At 37.8% G+C, this 20,029-nt stretch overlaps 2 long non-coding RNA genes across 2 annotated transcripts; one reads left to right on the top strand and one right to left on the bottom strand.

Moving 5' to 3' along the window:
* The first annotated feature begins 2,943 nt into the window (after nucleotides 1-2,943).
* On the top strand, nucleotides 2,944-18,351 carry LOC107969598 (uncharacterized). The gene is made up of 4 exons (XR_001711537.2): nucleotides 2,944-3,552; nucleotides 9,645-9,726; nucleotides 14,883-17,329; nucleotides 18,097-18,351. It is a non-coding gene; the product is annotated as an uncharacterized LOC107969598 (long non-coding RNA).
* Nucleotides 4,216-19,671, bottom strand: LOC107969597 (uncharacterized). The gene is made up of 5 exons (XR_008536769.2): nucleotides 19,382-19,671; nucleotides 17,059-17,214; nucleotides 15,827-15,974; nucleotides 14,840-15,025; nucleotides 4,216-6,030 (listed from the first exon to the last, which is right to left on the bottom strand). It is a non-coding gene; the product is annotated as an uncharacterized LOC107969597 (long non-coding RNA).
* Nucleotides 19,672-20,029: the final 358 nt, after the last annotated feature.

Below are 20,029 nucleotides of genomic sequence, written 5' to 3'. Positions count from 1 at the left end.
TGAGGTATATTAATAAGTAATTACTTATTACAGAGAAAAATATGTTTCTAAAAAAGGTAAAGAAACAAATTATAAATCTATGTAGAAGTACACTGATATGTGATTTTCTGTCTTCAATGAACAAATACTTATTGAGATTCAACCAAATGCAGAGCACTATGTTAGAAGCCATGTGCAGGAGACGGGCAGTGTCAGGGAGGTTGGAGAATATAAATCGCAATCCTCCAAAATTCCAAAAGAACTTAAAATCTAGAGGAGGAAAATATTAAAATGGAAGAAAGGTTAGCTCCTAATTTAAGGTAACATTATTTAATAAATAAGAATATGCACTTTAATCTAGGTTTCACCAGTTTAAGATGGTGGCCTACATTTAAATTATTTAAGATGTTTACCAATCAAAATTAGGATAACAATGGTACCTTTTTCTCATGAGGTTTGAGGATTAAATGAGGAAATAATCTTAGCACAATGCTTGGACTTAGCATTCAGGAAATGTCTATTGTTATTTGATTCCAAATGAGTAATACATACAAGAGGAGAAGAACTTGGAAATGGAGTAGAGGTAGAGGTAGTACACAGCAGAACAAAAGAAACATCAAGCATGGGGAAGGACTTCAATGGGAGCTTGAAAGACAGGATATAAATAGGCAAAGATAAACAGGGTAGTACTACAGTCTGTTGGAGAGGAGTAATAGAGGACAGACACAAATGTCACGTTTGCTGAACCAATCTAACTAGAATAGAAGGTGTGGGTTGCAGTTTACTAGGACGTAATATTGTAAACAAGAGTGGAGGCCAAATTGAGGCACTTTGAATAAAAAGGCTAAATGATCTGCACTTCACAGGTAATAGGGAGTAAATTGGTTGCTGGTTTTGCATATTAATCAAAAATATTCATGTTCAGAGACTGTCAAAGAAATATAAATAAATAGTCCTACTGATTTACAGAATCTAGTTTTTGGCACCATGCTTTCAAAAATAAAATCTAAGATATTAAGGGAAAGAACTGACCCTTTTAGAAACATGTTTAGATTTTATAAGCCATGCATCATAGTTATATATCTGCATCTTCACATTCCATTTTCAGATAAATATATAGGCTCTTTGACTTTCAATGCAAAAGTTAATAGCTAATCTATTTTTAACTAGGATAGCAAGCATGCTTGGCCTACTGAGTTCTGTAAGTAGAGAAGAATAACACAACAGTAAACAGAAATTACTTTATGAGTCAACTGTGCATCTAGTCTTGAAGAAAATGGCTTCAGTATTACATCACTCCAATTAATTCTTCAGATCTCATTAATTAGATAAGCATGCCAAATTAAGTTTCATAATACTTAGACTGATTTTAGGGCATGCCAAAGATTCTTATGTATGTTATGACTTCTGAAATATTAAAAATTTTTAAATGGAATTTTCTAGATTTAAAATTATAAAATTCTTTAAAGTTTCAAAGTCAACACAGACTTACATGTACTTCATTTCAAATTTATAATAGTTTTGTCTGTGATTAAAAATATTTAACTGAAGTCAACTTGATGAATTAAATAAGACTCATAAGATTCAAATGTATGATAATAACATAAATTACACCTTAGGAGGGCATGGGGACTGAGGGATCCATATATTAATAGCGATGCCTACAGACAAACTGCTTTAACCACTAGGGGAAAAAAATGAATTGCTGACTCTAAGAACCAGAAGAGTATTTGAGGAGAGACACTTTCTGGCAGAGTCCCCTCAAATCAAATCATTCAGATGACCCAGTCATTCTACCAGTGATGTCAGCCCTGCTTAAAGATAAAGAAACTTTTTCTTTTTTTTCTTTTCTTTTTTTTTTTTTTTTTTTTTTTTTTGAGATGGTGTTTCACTCTGTCACCAGACTGGAGTGCAGTGGCACTATCTCGGCTCACTGCAACCTCTGCCTCCTGGGTTCAAGTGATTCTCCTGCCTCAGCCTCCTAAGTAGCTGGGAATACAGGCACATGCCACCATGTCCAGCTAATTTTTGTATTTTTAGTACAGACGGGGTTTCTCCATGTTGGCCAGGATGGTCTCGATCTATTGACCTCATGATCTGCCCATCTCGGCCTCCCAAAGTGCTGGGATTACCTGCGTAAGCCACCACGCTTGGCCAATAATGGAACTTTATCCCTATCCCCAATCAGGTATGACATAAAAGACAATCACCAATTAGGTGCTGACTCATGCACCTTAATAAACAGCTGAAAGATGTGTATAGGAAGGACCTCTCTTCCTATTCAGTTCAGTTCTGCAAACATATACTCAAAATCCAAGGGCAGTAAATAAAGCACTCCATGTGGTAGTAGCTGCAGACTTCAGCATGGCTGTCCAAACACAGAGACCTGCTGCAACCAACTGCAGCCTACCATGCCCGAGCCCCCCAACCAATGGGCTCCCTTGCAGCCCAAGCCTCCCCGACGGCCACTGCCCCCTGCTCCCTGGCGCCTGGTCCCATCCACCACCCAAGAGCTGAGGTGTGCAGGCATGTGGAAAGAGACTGACGGGCAGCTCCGCCCACAGCCCTGGCGCGGGATGCACTAGGCAAAGCCAGCTGGGCTCCTGGTGGGGTGGGGTCTTGGAGAACTTTTGTGTCTACTGGAGGATTGTAAATGCACCAATCAGCACTCTGTCTAGCTCAAGGTTTGTAAATGCACCAATCAGCGCTCTGTGTCTAGCTCAAGATTTGTAAACGCACCAATCAGTGCTCTGTGTCTAGCTAATCTAGTGGGGACTTGGAGACCTTTTATGTCTAGCTAGAGGATCGTAAATGCACCAATCAGCACTCTGAGTCTAGCTCAGGGATTGTAAACGCACCAATCAGCACCCTGTCAAAACAGACCAATCAGCTCTCTGTAAAATGGGCCAATCAGCTCTCTGTAAAATGGACCAATCAGCAAGATGTGGGTGGGGCCAGATAAGGGAATAAAAACAGGCTGCCTGAGCCAGGAGAGGCAACTCACTGGCGTCCTGTTCCATGCTGTGGAAGCTTTATTCTTTCAGTCTTTGCACTAAATCTTGCTGTTGCTCACTCTTTGGGTCTGTGCCGCCTTTGTGAGCTGTAACACTCACCGCAAAGGTCTGCAGCTTCATTTCTGAAGCCAGCGAGACCATGAACCCACTGGGAGGGACAAACGACTCTGGATGGGAGGAATGAACAAATGCAGACTTGCTGCCTTCAATAGCTGTGACACTGCGAAGGTCTGCAGCTTCACTCCTGAAGTCAGTGAGACCAAGAACCCACCAGAAGGAAGAAACTCCAGACACACCATCTTTAAGAACTGTAACACTCACCGCAAGGGTCCGCAGCTTTATTCTTGAAGTCAGTAAGACCAAGAACCCACCAATTCCGGACACACAGCCATGGGAAAAGGATGGAGTTATGACTGATACAAAAGGAATCGTTCATCTCTGCAAACTAATTTTAGTTCATCTTCGTCTCGATGGCCAAAATCTCAATAAATCCCTGGCAGGTATTATGCGTGAATAGATGGCACTACATGACAAAAGTTGAGTACCACTGATTGGCAAGGTAGGCAATACTCCATAATTCTCCTGTGTGCACAGCAACTACTGTTCCCAAAAGTCTCTCCACTGGCCCAGGAGTATGCTCTTTAATTCAGTAGCACAGAAATTTTGCAAGTGGTTTCACTGAATAGCGGTAACCTGGCAGGGGTCACCCCAGTATCCCTAGTCATATGGTAGTTGAAACCATATAAAATACTGTTCGATTTTTAAATTTCAAGAGTGTAATGACAATGTCTTATAATCCATTGTAACATTCAACACAATCTTTAATGTGGAATGTTTATTGAATAAATAAGTGAAAAATGAAAGAGACTGGGGAAGGTAGGACTTATTTGGAATAGTTAGACTAACTAGATTGTGAATTTTACACTGGGTTGGCATCAGGATCTTTTATGCGACTGAAATCTTCCAAAGTAGCTAATGGGTAAAAAGCAAATGTGCAATTGATTGAAGTTTGGAAGAGAGACAGAACAGGCACTCCCAGCCCATCTCCTCCCATCTCATTTACTTCTACCAATTGTCCCTTGAGGGATCTCCTAAAACCTTCAGCATTTATCAGAGCACAGGTTAAACAAAACCATGCCAAACCAAATTCTATAACTACAAGAATAAAATTTACTTGGTTTATCACTGTAATTTTTTTTTTTTTTTTTTTTTTTTTTTTTTTGAGACGGAGTCTCGCTCTGTCACCCAGGCTGGAGTGCAGTGGCGCGATCTTGGCTCACTGCAAGCTCCACCTCCCGGATTCACGCCATTCTCCTGCCTCAGCCTCCCAAGTAGCTGGGACTACAGGCACCCGCCACCACGCCCGGCTAATTTTTTATGTTTTTAGTAGAGATGCGGTTTCACCATGTTCGCCAGGATGGTCTCGATCTCCTGACCTCATGATCCGCCCACCTTGGCCTCACAAAGTGCTGGCATTACAGGTGTGAGCCACTGGGCCCAGCGGTTTATCACTGTAATCTTACCACATAGGTACTAGCTTTTAGTAAGTGCTCAGTAAACATTTACACAATGAATGAATGCAGGGTTATGACATTTAGAAAAACTATTCAAGGAATTTATAGAAAGATTCAATAGTGAACAATTTATTCACCCCAAGATTCATATAAAATTGCCTTTAAAAACTACAAAGATATAAAGAAAAATATTCTCAAAACGCATTTGTAGAAATTTTATTTTACTTTAGTAATATGATATTCATTGGGTTGTGAGTCTAACTACGGAAAATAAATAAATGATTCGTTTTTAGAAGCAGCTATTCTGTTGTGTTCACGTAGACTGAATATCTGGGATTTATCTGCAAACTCATTTATGCTCATAGTTAGCTTGAGATTGAGCATGCATTATTTGTTGTTCTTTTAGAGAGTTTTGTTTCTTTGATGACTGGCTACAGCTGTTTAAATGATTCTTTCCTCAAGTTCCTGATACTGCTTTGTTCCACTTTTATATTTCCCTTGTACTACTCAAAATTAATCTTTATGTTATAGGTTACAGAATGTTTTCCCCAACTCAGGGCATTGTACTTATGTTTCACTTAAATGTAGGTATTCTTGTTTCAAGGTTGCTAAAATGCAGAAACTTCCTAGAAGCTATTCAGTGGCGTTTCTTAATTAGAACAATATATACCGGTTCTTGTGGACAAAGAACTGTATAATGTTTGATGACTTAAATTTTATTGAATATATAAAGCAACTTATCAAAGGAGAAACAGTTTCTCACTGAAGACAGACAAATGTCTTTCACAGTGAGCTACCCAACCAAAAATCCTTTTTCAGCAGAGCCTCTTGGATGTTTTCATTTACTTGATAATAGAATTTTATAAATAATGCAAAGTGGTTCCAAAAGTTTCATTGAATTTATGTATACAAAAGTTTACCGTATAGGACCAATATTGTTCATAATTTAACTTTGATAAAGTTTATTGAAAACATTAGGCCAGGTGCAGCAGCTCATGCTTGCAATCGCACTGCTTCCTGAGGCTGAGATAGGAGGATTGCTTGAGGCCAGGATTAAAAGACCAGCCTGGGCAACATAGTGAGACTTCTCAGCAAACTATCGCAAAGACAAAAAACCAAACACCGCATGTTCTCACTCATAGGTGGGAATTGAACAATGAGAACACATGGATATCACACACCGGGGCCTGTTGTGGGGTGGGGGGAGGGGGGAGGGATAGCATTTGGAGATATACCTAATGTTCAATGATGAGTTACTGGGTGCAGCACACCCGGGTGCAGCACACCCGGGTGCAGCACACCAACATGGCACATGTATACATATGTAACTAACCTGCACGTTGTGCACGTGTACTCTAAAACTTAAAGTATAATAAAAAAAAAAAAGAGGGAGAGAAAAAAAAAATTAGCCAGGCTTGGCAGCACATACCTGTAGTCCTAGCTATTTGGGAGGCTGACGTGGAAGATCCAAAGCCCAGGAGTTGGAGGTTATGTTAGCTAGGGTTGCACCACTGCATTCCATCCTGGGTAGCAGAGCGAGACCATGTCACCCCAAAAAAAAAAGGTTTAATACTTTTGAGGCCTGGTGGCAGGTAGAAAGAAATGAGTTCTATTAGAGAATATCTCATTTGTGACTCAAGGTTTTTTTTATAAGTCATATTAACTTTTACTTTGATTTCAGCAATTTCATGCAAGAGAACATGTAAGCCATGGACTTAGGTCTATAGTCTGGTCATATGTTCCAAAAACATAAGGATATTCCTAGGATTGATGCACTCATTTCAAAAAGTAAAATTCTAGAAATTTAAAGATTCATTTTCCTTTCTTCCTTCAAAGATGGGTATCTGAGAATTCAGACAGCTTCTAGTTCAAGAAATATACCTGCAAAACATTGAAGATAATTGACACTCAAAATTTTCCACTATCTTTGAAACTGTGGCTTTGTTTTCACTGGAAACTGTTGAATTTTTCTAAAATCTTTTGTTCCATTGGAGGTAGAACATTCAAGTGATGAGAGAAAATTCAACTTTCTAGTAGCTCCTAGTCAATCCATACACCTAGTGTCAGCCTGAATACCTGCATTTCTTTGAACAAATTAGTTGTTTTTTTCTCTGTTGCTTAAAGTTCAGTATGCTCAGATCTTTGGTCACATTAATATGAAGTACTATTTAGGAACCACTCACATATCCATCAAATTGGATCTCTCAAAATCCTTTGACAAAAAAAAGGACTTGATCTGAAAAAGGAGCTTAATGAATATCTTTAATAAGGAGATAAGAACAAAGAGATTTTCACACCTGATCAGTTTCTTCGTCCACATTACTAATGTGGCAATGTTTACTGCATACATTCTGTTAATGCATAAGGCAATGGAAATTATGCACAAAAATAATTGTCCTTAGGTAAATGATTAAAATATTATTTTCTTTTCATTGTGAGTGTTCTATCTTTAGGAAATGAACTCAGTTTTTATTGCTTTCAAGGTGATGATTTTACTCATGGTTACAATGTTAGAAAGTTATATTTATAAAAAGTTTCAGGGCTACATACTTAAGATTTGAAATGTTTATTGTGTGTTAATTATACCTCAGTAAGAAAAAGAATATGTTCAAATCCTACAGCAGCCAGATCTTTGCAAAGTTAATATGGGTCTCAGTTTTTACATATATAAAATAGTGATTATAATGCTACATGCATCTCATGGTTACACAATTTATATAACCATAGGAGGAGATATTTTCTATACAATAAAAATTATGTTAACACTAAAGCAGCTCCATTGTCTGGGTATATACCCTGGGGTTCATTATCATGCGCCAGTAAAATTTAGGACACGGACACACACGAGGAGTTTAGGAGCAGAGGTTTAACAGGCAGAAGAGAAAGAGAAATAGCTCTCTCTATAGAAAGAGGGGTCTCCAAGTGGAAAGGACCAGCAGGTGGTGGATGCACCCGAATTTTATAGTCAGATTTGAGGAAGTGGTGTCTGATTTACGTAAGACTCACAGATTGGTTTGATGAGGTATGACGTTAACATAGCATGAGGAAGGCTGGCCACCCACCCTAATCTTATTATGCAAATGGGCTTTTCAGTTGATCTGCACCATCTTGTCTGCTTCTTACTGTATATGTAGCTGACAAAGAGAAGGGAAGATGGAGCCACCATCTTGAACATGTCTAGTCCTTAGTTTCTGCCTGGCATTCACCTGTGAAAGCTCCCAGCTTGCTTGTCTTGTGTCTGCAGCCCGACTTTACAGGCTGCTCTTTGTTAGAAAATGATTTTGAGCTGCTTTCATTAAAAAGGAAAGCCTTATCGAGGACTCCCATACCCTTACTATCTGCCTAAGTGATTTCTTCTTAACTCCTATATCAACACTAGGTACCACTGAACTTAAGAAAGTTTATATACATTTTTATTATTTTCAATTGCTTGGAAATCTCTGCATAGTTACCATCTTCTTCCTGCTTCCTTTGTCCTGGCTGTGGTAATGCGTATTGCTGCAAACCTCTTCAACACCTATTCAGCTAAGTAGAGCTTGGTCTGGCACCTGAAGTACTCTTGAGACTTGAGGCTGCTCTGCTGTGAGGCTGAGGCCAGAGTCTGAATGCTGGGCAGGCCACCAGGAACCGTTTTGTCTGCCTTTTCAGAAAACAAGCATTGACTTTCTGAGCCCACTTGAATTTCAATATAGACTTGTAATAGAAAACCCTTTTTGCCCAAGGGTTGTGTCCTAAATGGTACCTCAGGTCTTTTCATCTTGTATTCTCAAAAAAGAAAAAGAATAAAACCTAAGTAAGTTGGAAGGCTCCCCTGGTGACAAAGCTTTAGCTTTCTCTTCTTCCTTTAATTTTGAAACTGGAAACTATTTTGAAAACAAGTTTGTGCTGAATGCTAATGATTATGTTTTACTCTAATATTAAGATTTGTAGTAACATTCTGATGACTAGTATTAATGACTTTCTTTTCTTAAAAAACAAGTCCTAATTCACTCTGCACAATTTAAAACAATGATTTACATGTAGTAGAACCAGTTTTAAAGAGACATATGCAATTATTTCTTCACAGAGTGTTAACATTTTAAACCTAGTCAGTTTGTAAGATAAGCCTCTCTCAAGTACTTTCTTTTGAGCAAGATAAATGCACCTTCATAGAAAAACTTCTATAAAGTTTTCTATAAACTTTATAGAAAAACTTCTCCATTGGAAGCTTTAACAATATTTTCCAAATGGTTTTCCTAATCATCAGTTTAATTTTATGGACTGGCCATTTATGGGACATTGCCAGACACCGTTAGAGTGTTCAGCAAATTACAGTGATTTCATCTTAAAGCTGAAGTCAGAGAGCCAATAATCTTTTTTCTTTTAATAGACTCTCTCTTCTGGAGAAGTTTTAGATGCATAGCAAAATTGAGTAGAAGGTACAGAGATTTCCCATATACACCCTGCCTCCACAGCCTCCCCCATCATTTGTTACAAGTGATGACGTACATTGACACATCATTATCACTCAGAGTCCATAGCTAACATTAGGGTTTATTCTTGGTGTTGTACATTCTATGAGTTTAAATACATGCATAATGACGTGTATCTACCTTTATAGCTTCATACAGAGGATTTTCACTGTCCTAAGAATTATCTGTGCTCTGCCTGTTCTTTCCTGCCTCACCCCTAACCTTTAGCAATCACTGATCTTTTTACTGTCTCCATATATTTGCCTTTTCCAGAATGTTATGTTATAGTTGGAATCATACAGTGTGTAGCCTTTTCAGATTAGCTTCCTTCACTTAGTAATATTAATTTAAGTTTTCTCCATGTCTTTTCATGGCTTGACAGTTCTTTTCGTTTTAGCACTGAATAATACTCCATTGTCTGGATGTACCATAGCTTATTTATCCATTCACCTACTGAAGGACATCTTGCTTGCTTCCAAGTTTTGGCAATTATGAAAAAAGGTACCATAAACACCCATGTGCAGGTTTTGGTGTGAACATACATTTTCAGCTTTTTTGGGGTAAATACCAAGGAGCACGATTGTGGATTTTATGGTAAAAGTATGTTTAGTTTTTGTAGGAAACTGTCAAACTTGTAATAGAAAATCCTTTTCCAAAGTGACTGTACCATTTTGCATTCCTAACAGCAATGAATAAGAGTTCCTGTTTCTCCACATCCTCACCAGCATTTGATGTTGTCAGTGTTCTGGATTTCAGCCACTCTAACAGGTGTGTAAAGGTATCTCATTGATGTTCTAATTTGAATTCTCCTGTTGACATATGATGTGGAGCATCTTTTCACATGCTTACTTGCCATCTGTATATCTTCTTTGGTGAGGTATCTGTTAAGGTCTTTGGACCATTTGTTAGTTGGGTTGTTTGTTTTCTTATTGTTGAGTTTTAAGGGTTCTCTGTGTTTTGGATAATAGTCCTTTATCAGATATGTGTTTTGCAAATATTTTCTCCCAGTCTGTGGCTTGTCTTTTCATTCCCTTGATATTGTCTTTCACAGAGAAGTGATTTTTCATTTTAATGAAGTTCAGCTTTATCAATTCTTTCTTTCATGGATCATGTCTTTGGTGTTGTAAATAAGAAGTCATCGCCATATCCAAGGTCATCTAGATTTTCTCCTACATTGTCTTCTAGGAGTTTATAGTTTTGCATTTTACATTTAGGTCTGTAATCCATTTTGATTTCATGTTTGTGTAAGGTCTGTGTCTAGACTCACTTGTTTAATGTGGCAGTCCAGTTGTTTGCGCACCATTTGTTGAAAAGACTATCTTTGCTCCATTGTATTGCCTTTGCTCCTGTGTCAAAGATCAGTTGGCTTTATTTACATAAGTCTATTTCTGGGATCTCCATTCTGCTGCATTGATCTATTTGCCTATTCTTTTGTCACTATCACACTGTCTTGATTATTGTATCTTTACAGTAAATCTTGAAGTCAGGTAGTGTCAGACTATTGAATGTCTTCTCCCTCAATATTGTGTTGTTATTCTGGGTCTTTTGCCTCTTTAAATAAACTTTAGAATAACTTGCTGGGATTATGATTTAAAGTGAACTGAATTTATGGATCAAAGTTAGGGAGAACTGACATGTTGATGGTATTAAGTCTTCCTATCCAAGAACATGGAATGGTGTTCCATTTATTTAGTTCCTCTTTGATTTTTTTCATCATATTTTTAGTTTTCCTCATATAGATTTTGTGCATTTTTTTGATTTAGCTATATACCTAAGTATTTTTTAGACGCTATTATAAATGATATTGCATTTTTATTTCAACCTCCACTTACTAATTGCTGGTAAGTAGGAAAGCAGTTGACTTTCATATATTAACATTGTATCCCACAATCTTGCTATAATCCCTTGTTATTTCCACGAGGATTTTTGTTGATTCTTTTGAATTTTCCTCATAGACAATCATATCATCTTCAAACAAATACAGTTTTATTTCTTCCTTCCCAGTAAGTATACTTTTATTTCCTTTTCTTATTTAATTTCATTAATTAGGATTTCTAGTATGATGCTCAAAAGGAATGTTAAGAGGGGACATCCTTATTTAGTTCCTGGTCTTAGTGGACAACCTTTTAGTTTCTCACTGTTAAGTATGATTTGAGTCGTAGAGTTTTTTGTAAATATTCTTTATGTATCAAATTGAGGAAGCTCCCCTCTATTTCTAATTTAACTGAAAGTTTTTATCATGAAAGGGTGTTGGATTTCATCAAGTGCTTTTTCAGCATCTATTGATATTATTATGCCATTTTTCTTCTTTGGCCTGCTGATGTGATGAATTACATAAATTGATTTTTAAATGTTAAACCAGTGTTTCATACCTTGAATAAATCCCACTGGGTCATGGTATATAATTATTTTTATACATCGTTGGATGTGACTTCTAATATTTTGTTGAACCAATGATTTTTCTGCATAAATATATTAGTTTCATCAAAGGGGAACTTTTAAGATAATTTAAATTCACTTATTTCCTAACATACAGCATTTTCAAATATCTATTAAAAGCTATTTACATCATTTTTATTTTCTCTTGGCTATTGATTTTTTGAATAGGAAATAATGAGTTATTCATGAATTAAAAATTAATATTAGGTAATATTTACTGAGTCCTTACTATGCCATGCACTATGCTAAACTAAATCACTTAATCCTTAGAAAAGCACTATAGGTATGCATTACTATCACTAGACCTGCTCTACAGATGAGGAAATTGAGGCTCAAAGAGGTTAAGTAACTCATCCAAGGTTATACAGATCCAGTCATTTGCATCCAGGCAGTATAGCTCCAGAGAGCCTACATTTAACTCTATGATTTACAGTTCAACAAAATCATCCACCACTCATTCACAACTCAGCAAGATAGTTTCCCGACAGATAAATCAAATAACAAATTTGAACGGCACAAAGCATCCATGTGTTGCTTTCATCTTTTCATCAGCATTTCAAATTATTTCCTGGGTGACCCTCACGTGCCAGGCACTGTTTTAGCAACTGCACAAACAGAGACTCAGACAAGATCCCTGTCCTAACTTCTTTCTAGTAGGATCAGGAAGTAGAATGGTCAGGAAAGATTTCTTTGAGGAAATAGCATTTGAGCTGAGAAAAAAAAATTGTCTTTGGAAGACTATTGGAAGAAACTAGCTATACAAAGAGCAGAGAGATTGGGATTTGTGCAAAGAAAATATAGTTATGAAATCCTCGAGACAGGAAAGCACTTAATTTGTACAAAGTACTGAAAGGACAAAAAAAGAAAAAAAGGTGATCTGTATGGCTAAAATCTAGTGAATAGACGTATATGTGGGACATGCTGAAGTTAGCAGGCAGAAAAGCAAGCTCAGACATGGCCATGTGGGCAAAGTACAGATTTTATTCTAAGCACGATGGGAAACCACTGGAGGGCAATAAACAAACAGGGTGACATGGACCACTCTGACCTGTCTGTGGCTTGTAACAGAGCCACAAGTAGAAGCAGAGAGATCAGTTAGGAGTTTATGGTAATCTAAGTGGAGTGGTTTGAGTTATGGTAACATAAGTGAGAATGAAAGGAAGGAACAGTTTTTGAGAAATATTTTGAGTGTATATTGACAGGTCTTTTGGCTAAAGCAACTGAATGAATGGTAGTAACATTTGCCGAAATTGAGGAGCTTCAGAAAGGAACTGGATGGGAGAGGAGGCAGGAAGGTTGGAGGATGGGGAGAACAGATGAAATAGTTCTGTTTGGAATGTGTTGAGTTGGAAACGTTTAATTCACATCCAAATAGAGATTATTTACATCAAGTATTTCTTAGTCTTTGACCTTGAAGACAAGGCCTGGTGCCCACTGCAATGCATGAGCTCAAACTATATTTCTAGCTCTAGTACAGATCAAATGTATACTTTAACACAAGTGGTAAAGTTGATAGAAATTTAGTCTCAGTAGAGCATAGCTGTTTCAAGACTTATAATTATTTGAAAGCTATTTAGATGATGTGGAAGGCTGAAATGTTTACATAAATTAAAAGAACTAATAATCTGTATGTTCTAATCACTACCTGGAGAGGGCCTTTAGAGCTGCCCAGCAACGATACTGTATTTTCCTAATTATTCACTCTCCTACTCTCCTAACTGCTTTTCTCTTTTCAAATTTTTTTTTTTTTTTTCCGAGACAGAGTCTTGCTCTGTCACCCAGGCTGGAGCACAGTGGTGCAGTCTCAGCTCACTACAACCTCTGCCTCCTGGATTCAAGCAATTCTCGTGCCTCAGCCTCCCGAGTAGCTGGGATTACAGGCATGTGCCACCACGCCTGGCTAATTTTTGTATTTTTAGTAGAGATGAGGTTTGACCATGTTGGCCAGGCTGGTCTAGAACTCCTGACATCATGATCTGCCCGCCTCAGCATCCCAAAGTGCTGGGATTACAGGCGTGAGCCACTGCACCCAGCCCTCTTTTCAAATTTCTAACAGCTCTTTCTCGCTCTTACTCTTAGATGATGACCTTACTTCCTGTTTCTCTTAAAAGAGAATGTTCCCCACCACAACAATCCACCTAACTCTGTCTGTGCCCATATTTCCTTCTTTCTCTCCAGTTAAAAATCTAGAAATGTCTCTATTCCTAGCAGAACTAAATTAGATCCCCCTCCTCTGTGGCTGCCCAAGGACTTTTCCCAGCGTTTCTCCACTTCCTGTCCTCTATCACTGATCCTTCCTTTCATGCTGGATATGTATATCCTATCATACTAGAATTGTAGATCACAACATTAAAAGCATGCTCTCTGGAGCCATACTGCCTGGATGCAAAAACCTTTAAAATGTTTCATCCGCTCACCAATATTGCTATTTTTCACAGCCAAAAACAAAACAAAAAAGTTGCCTGCCCCTTTTACTGCCAGCTACAGCAACAATTCTTTGCTGTTTGTAGCAAACTCCTAAAATATATATTCAACATCTCCAGTTTTTTTTCCGTTTACCTCTCATTGTCCTAAATACACTCCAAATTTTGTCCCTACCACTTCTTTACAGATTCCTCCTTTGGTCCCCAATGTCTTATCCTCAGAATGCTTCTTTTCTACCTGCACTCAATCTCTTAGTGATGGCTTTGATTACTATCCATGTGCTGTCAACTCCCAAATATTTCTCTCTCTCCCAACCTCTTTCTAGACTTATCCAACTGCCTACTCAACCTCCTCATTTGGATGTCTTACAGACATCTTACATCTAATATAGCCAACACTGAGCACCAACCCCAAACATTGATTCCCAGCCTCAAACCATTACCTCTATGAATGGCAACTTTATCCTTCCAGTTGCTCAAGTCAAAAAGCTGGCATCATTCTTGATATCTGTGTTTGTCTTACACACAACACTCAACCCATTCTTGTCTTCCTCTTATAGCTGAGGCCTAGAGAAGCTAACTGACTTGCCCATGATTCCTCAGCTAGCAAGTTACTGCCAAGATTCATTCCAGTGTTAAACTCCTCTCCAGTGCTAAAGTCTGTGCCAACTAGTGAACAACTCACCTTTAGTCTAGCTTGGACACTAGCCTAAAAATGAGTCATCTAGCCAATCATAAAAATAGAAAAGAAATAGGTATGGTGTTTAAATATTCCAAAGAGTCTCTGAAGTGACTGAGTTGTAACTTTAAACTAATATATGGCCTATCATATATTACATTTGCAAAGCTGGTAAAAGAAATGTGTTCTGCAATTTGTGAACACACTGACATAGGACAATTTATCAAAGATTTAGCAGGGGCTTCTTTTCCTTCCTGACTTCAGATAAAATTGCCAGGCACAAAGCCTTCTGTATCACATTGTCTAGACTTCAGATGAGCAGATTTCCCAAAGCTCTTACCAGAAGTGACTGTCAAAGATATCCTCTGATCTTTCTTACTCAGCCCGTCTCTTTTCACATGACTCCAAATTTGGCAATTGTCAGCAGATGTATGAAGTTGTGGGAAGACACCAATGACCCATCTCATCTTCCTTCCCTCTGCAATTCTCAAACGCAAGTAATATCAGCTTGTCTGAAAGATGTTATCTGTCCAAATAGTTTTGATTATTTGCCCTCAGTGTTTTTGTTACACATATTTTACATGATGTCAGAACATAACATTTTCAGGAAAAAAACAGCCTAGGGAATCCACAAAGTTCACTGAGCATAAACATGGTTTACTAGCATCATACTAGGTCAGTTCCTTTAAAAGAGGCTACCTAGAATATTTAGTGGCCTCTCTAAAGTTTTTTTGCAGCATTTTGTTTTAAAATGCCAGGGTTTAGCTTCATGATCCTTTGGGCTTTTAAAGAATAGTTGCCTTCATCTTTTAAGGATGGCAGTGGTATATTGGGAGAATATATTTTGAGAACAGTCATTTTCCTGGCTCAGAATCCTTCTTATGTGGTGTTACAAAGATTGGTGATATTTTTGTTATGATTTTTAATAATTCTAACAATTTCTTCATTCCCTTAACTAAAAGAATCTGCCATCTCCATTCCTTCCCCACCATGTTTCAAATTTGCTTATTCACCCTTAGAAACAATACTTCTCTGTTAAAGTCACATTGTGTGACAGTGAGGTTTCAAGAGTTCTGGTTAGGCATTTTGTAGAATGGCCTTCATTTTGCATTTGCCTCACATTTTCTTATGATTACACTGAGGTTATGAATTTTTCCAAAGAACCCCACAAGGTGAAGCATTTTTCTCATTGCATCATGTCAGAGGACAGATGATATTAATGTGATTTATCTCTGGTGATTTTAACTTTGATCACTTGGTTAAGACTGTATCTGTCAGGCTTCGTTCTTATGTTTTTCCCATACTAAATAACAATTGCAATGCTTACCTATGGTGGACAGTGCCTCCTGAGTATGTTCTCTTTGATGATTTACATTCAGTTCTTATGAGTACCTGTCTGTGGCTGTCAATCCTCTCCATGAGCTTGAATGTACCTGCCTCCTCCTCAAAGCTACATGTATGTTACTTCAACATTCCTTTAAGGGGAAAGAAAAAGTGGTTCTTTCACAAAGTTTGTGTGAATTGTCATCAATATTTGACACACATGCCTGCTCAGCAGCCTCAAGCTAGACAGCATGTATGTGGGAAGGAGCATGGCACATAGTTGGAAGTACTTTGTGTTTGCAAGTTACATTGATGCTACTGAATCTAAACATTGAGACCTGGACCAACAAGCCAAGAACCATCCCATGCAACTCCCAGTGCAGATAGCTTCTGCATATTAATTAGTTGAGCATTTACAGCACCCCTAATTAGAAAGCTCTATCACTTTTTATAGCTAGTACTTGGCCAGGCAGTGGTGATGCTTAATGTTGTGAAGGATCTCGTAACCAAAGTGAAAAGTCCCAAATCAAGGGAGTCTCCCACTTTGGGCAAACCTTCTCAGAGACTAATGCATAAAGATATAGAAATCAATAAATTTCATGCCCAATGTTTAGGTTACTTAGTTAGCAATGCCTTAGAGGTTATCCTGCCTATCATTTCACCCTGTGAAGAAAATTACTACTCCTTAGTATTTTTTTCCACATAAAGAAGTTGATTTATGATTTGATTTTTACATGTTGTCTGCAAATTAACGTATGATCATGAGGATGGATGTGGTGGCTCACATCTGTAATACCAATACTTTGGGAGGCCAAAGCAGGCCAATCACTTGAGGCCAGGAGTTTGAGACCAGCCTGGCCAATGTGATGAAACCCTGTCTCTGCCAAAAAATACACAAATTAGCCGGCTGTGGTGGTGTGTGCCTGTAGCCCCAGCTACTTGGGAGACTGAGATGGGAGAATCACTTGAACTTGGGAGGTGGAGCCTGCAGTGAGCTGAGATCGTGCCACTGCACTCCAGCTTGGGCAACAGAGTAAGACTCTATCTCAAAAGAAAAACTATGTATATAATCATAAGAACAGGCACAAAAAATCATATTTATAGATAACAATTATACTTCCATTTGACTTTTCATTTAGGAAATTTATCCTTGTGCTATTAGCATAAATGATAGTTTTTCTAATAAGAAGAAATTAATTTTTGAGGTTTTATTATGATTATAAGAGGAATTCTTACCTTTTCTCTATAGAATTGGAGATTCCAGCTGCTATTATGGAAGCATGGTTGCAGTGGGTTTCCAATGACTTATGGTTCAACATAGAAATGATATTGTTGTAATTGGTTTAGAGTTTCTTTTCTTGCAGAAGGTGCTGTCACTGCCATATGGTGCTGCTGTGAAAACAGGAAGATTAGATGCTGACTTTATTCACTGCAACAGTGATATCTCTTCTGATCAGATGGTAGCTTCTCAGAGTGTACAGGGAAAAGCAAAGTCTCAGATCCCAGGGTTAGTCTCAGCTGTGTTTGTCCCAAGTCACTGTAGCTGTGGCCTCCCAATGTTACAGCTTTTTATTTTATATTTAAAGTCTCAGTCATTAATCCCAAAGCATGTACACAATGCTATAGTGGCTGAGTCAGACACATACAATGCTTAGAGCCATCCCCGCCCCAGGAGAGGCTGTCACCAGTTCAAACTCCTGAATTCCTCATCTCTCATTTCAGTGAAGAGAGATGTTCTAATGATGTTGAACATCAAAATAAAAAGTAGTTGGGGTCTTAAGCTCTGTGCAAATTTGAACTGACTTTCTCTAATAGACTTTTTGTCCCACATTCTAAAGGATATGGTGTTGGGATGACTTTTATCAAAGCCTAAACTTTTTGTTACACCATGATATTAATTTAGACTTTCTATTCTATTTTCTAAATTACTTTTCTTTAGGAATTTTCCTTATTTTGCTGTATGTTATAAAATGAAATCTCCATAGTCATCAGTCTATAGATTAAGCAAAACTTTCTCCCCTTTTCTTCATTATCCTTAGACATTATGTTTACCATGTTCAGTTTAAAACACCATAAGCAAAACTACCTTAGTATATAATGGACTGAAGTGAAAAATATACTACAGAGAAATTCTCAAGGACCATCTCAGAAATTTATCTAAGGAAAAATGGAAAAGGAGATTGTAGGGGGAGGGGGATTGGGTTGTCATGTGTTTAAAGGTACAGAACAAAGAAGGTGAGAGGCAGCTAATGGTCTCTATATCGCCTCCAACAGGGTCACGGAACAATGGCAGTTCTGCTGGAATTGTTCAGAGGAGGTTATTTGCCTGGCCTCAAGTTTTAGTGTCAGCAGCACATGAAAACAAGCCTCGGCAAAGGAACAAATGACCAAGATGCTTCTAGTAAGGACCTTGATGAGGATGGAAGTGAAGACAAAAGGGAAGCTATGAGACTTGAAATATGATGCACCATTCCACAGTTTTGAATGTGGTCCTGTGGGAGAATAAAGACTGTTGTTTATTTACATTAATTTGACAGTCACAGATTATTTAAGAGTTCTGATTGCCTGCATGCAATCATGCATGCATTTGATAAACACACCCTGAGATATTTGGGCTAAGTCACCTTCTTAATCCAAGTTTGTGGTAAAAGTTTATCCTGTATTTTAGATATCCTTAATAACTGAGAAAGACTGATTATGGCAAGAGGTATTATTCGATGCAACTAATGATCAAGGAATTTAAGAAGAGGGTGCAGATAGAGATTCTTTACATTAACTTGTAGCAGTAGCTTTAAGGAATTCTTTAGATTTAAAGTGACTTCTTTCACAAATAGGAAAGTAAAGGACAGCAGCCAGAGGTCTAAATGTCATTTGTTCGAGAACAATATACAAAAAGTATCAGAAATCAGTTTCTTTGCATTAAGAAGTATATGTGATAAGGTGAAAGTTTCTTAGATCTGCATATTAAAAGCAATGGCACTCGGTGCCAAAAATGACTATGTATAAGGCAGAATCTTATCAACTACAATAAATAGAACAAAAAAAACATGAAAGCATAACTCTAGTTGGCATCAAAATCTACTAGGCTAAGTCTATAAGCGCAAATGTGTATGTTAATTGCTAATATGTCTCACTTAGCTGAATGCGCCAGTATGTTCGGAATCCAAGTCATTCAGCTCTGCACTACTTCAGTGAAGCTGAAGTGGTTGCAGTGGAAGCACACACTTAGGTCTCCCAGGACAACCAAAAACACATGCACTTGCCCATCATCTTGATGTTTTCCTAAAGAAATATAACCCCTATTTAAAACAGCCCTTAGGTCTAATGAAAATCTATGACATATATATTCAGATATATGTAAGGCTGCATTTTCCAGCCCAGCACCTTTTCCCAACATAAATCCCCAAAGATTTTAACTGCGTTCCTTTTTCAGCATAGAAGAGTTATGTTCTTAATTACTGGCATTGGAACAGTGATTTTTCAGGAGGGAGTAGGGAGTGAGAGAGTGGAAGGTGAAAGAAGGCATATTAGAATTACCAAGGGAGAATTTTCAAACTACCTCACATCCCCACTTCCTGACTTTGGGAGTCTGATGTGTGCCTCAGGAGTCTTGGGACCTAGGGGTGTGGAGAGGGGGATGCAGCTTGTTGGAGCCTCTGTGATCCAGTTCTGTTCCCACACCTTCCCTCATTTAGAATTCCTGAAGTGAAGGAAAACACACTTCTTTGAAATATTTTTTAAAGGTGGACTCCTGAGGGAACAAATAAAACAAAGTAATCAGCGGAACAGTCTCAATGTTCCTGACTGAGATTGAACCAAATGATCCTGAGCATTCTTCTTCACACCTTTGTTATCTCAGAAAAGAACAAGCTGTAACAACTTTCTCCCTTGACCGTCACATTCTAGGTAACAATGTCTCAGAATGCTCAATGGTACTGGAGGGTTTATGCTGAATGCCTCTTACTGAGGTCTTCATCAAGTATTAATGCAAATAAAAATTTTAATATTATTATCTAAATATAATGCTCTAAATCTCACCCCCAGGGTTTCTCTTCTTCAGGTAATTTTACTTATTCATTGAAATAAATTAAAACATGCCTATGGTACACTTTATAGTATCAATGTTTGTCAAAAATATTTAATTAATTGTATTTTATTCAATTGTGTAATTTGACTCCCAAGCTTCAGTATTGATTCAGCCTCCAAA

The sequence above is a fragment of the Pan troglodytes genome, chromosome 1 (genome assembly GCF_028858775.2).
Source record: "Pan troglodytes isolate AG18354 chromosome 1, NHGRI_mPanTro3-v2.0_pri, whole genome shotgun sequence".
Lineage (NCBI taxonomy): Eukaryota > Metazoa > Chordata > Mammalia > Primates > Hominidae > Pan > Pan troglodytes.
The sequence above is the reverse complement of the archived record's forward strand: the minus strand, read 5'-3'. Positions and strand labels throughout refer to the sequence as shown.